This window comes from Helianthus annuus, chromosome 4 (genome assembly GCF_002127325.2).
Source record: "Helianthus annuus cultivar XRQ/B chromosome 4, HanXRQr2.0-SUNRISE, whole genome shotgun sequence".
Taxonomy (NCBI): Eukaryota; Viridiplantae; Streptophyta; class Magnoliopsida; order Asterales; family Asteraceae; genus Helianthus; species Helianthus annuus.
The window spans coordinates 157,197,434-157,198,957 of NC_035436.2; positions in this window are offsets into that span (position 1 = coordinate 157,197,434).

Genomic DNA, 1,524 nt, shown 5'->3' on the forward strand with positions numbered 1-1,524 from the left:
CCATAGCTCGTGTGCCTTATCGACTAGCCCCCGCAGAATTGAAGGAACTCTCTACACAACTACAGGAACTATTGGATAAAGGGTTTATCCGCCCTAGTTCATCACCCTGGGGAGCACCGGTACTCTTTGTTAAGAAGAAGGATGGCACGTTCCGAATGTGCATTGACTATCGAGAGCTGAACAAAGTTACCATCAAGAATCGTTACCCTCTCCCGCGAATCGACGACCTATTCGATCAGTTGCAAGGATCGAGCTACTACTCTAAGATCGACTTACGATCGGGCTATCATCAGCTAAGGGTCCGTAACGAAGACATCTCCAAAACTGCATTCAGGACTCGTTATGGTCACTATGAATTCCTTGTCATGCCCTTTGGAATGACCAACGCGCCCGCGGTATTCATGGATCTCATGAACCGAGTGTGCAAACCTTACCTCGACAAATTTGTGATCGTGTTTATAGACGACATCCTGATCTACTCGAAAAGTCAAGAAGAGCATGAACAGCACCTGCGCCTTATCCTCGAACTCCTTCGCAATGAGCAACTGTATGCCAAGTTCTCGAAATGCGACTTCTGGCTTCGAGAAGTCCATTTCCTTGGGCACGTGGTTAACAAGGATGGAATTCACGTCGACCCAGCTAAGATCGACTCTATAAAGAATTGGCCTACCCCTAAGACTCCGACCGAAGTCCGCCAATTCTTGGGACTAGCAGGGTACTATCGAAGATTTATCATGGGATTCTCAAAGATTGCTCAGCCTCTCACGGCTCTTACTCAGAAGGGTATGGTTTATAAATGGGGTGAAGCTCAGGAAACCGCATTTCAGAAACTAAAGGATAATCTCTGTAGTGCTCCTATCCTCTCGTTGCCTGAAGGAACTGACGACTTTGTGGTTTACTGCGATGCATCCATCCATGGGCTCGGTTGTGTGTTAATGCAACGCGACAAGGTTATTGCTTACGCCTCTCGACAACTTAAGACGCACGAAAGGAACTACACTACGCACGACTTGGAACTAGGAGCAGTGGTCTTTGCGCTTAAGATATGGAGACATTACCTGTACGGTACCAAGTGCACCATTTACACCGATCACAGGAGTCTCGAGCATATCTTCAAGCAAAAGGAATTAAACATGCGGCAACGTCGATGGGTCGAACTCCTGAATGATTATGAATGCGCCATCAAGTACCATCCGGGCAAGGCCAATGTCGTGGCAGACGCCCTCAGCCGAAAAGACACCACGCCCAAGCGCGTGCGAGCGTTACAACTTACTATCCAGTCTAACCTCCCCACCCAGATTCGAAACGCTCAGACTGAAGCTCTGAAACCGGAAAACGTCAGGGCTGAGTCCCTGCGAGGATCGAGACAACGACTAGAGCAAAAAGAAGACGGCGCCTACTATGTGGCAGGGCGCATTTGGGTCCCACTTTACGGAGATCTACGAGAGCTTGTGATGGACGAAGCCCATAAGTCCCGTTATTCAGTACATCCTGGTTCAGATAAGATGTACCACGACTTAAGGA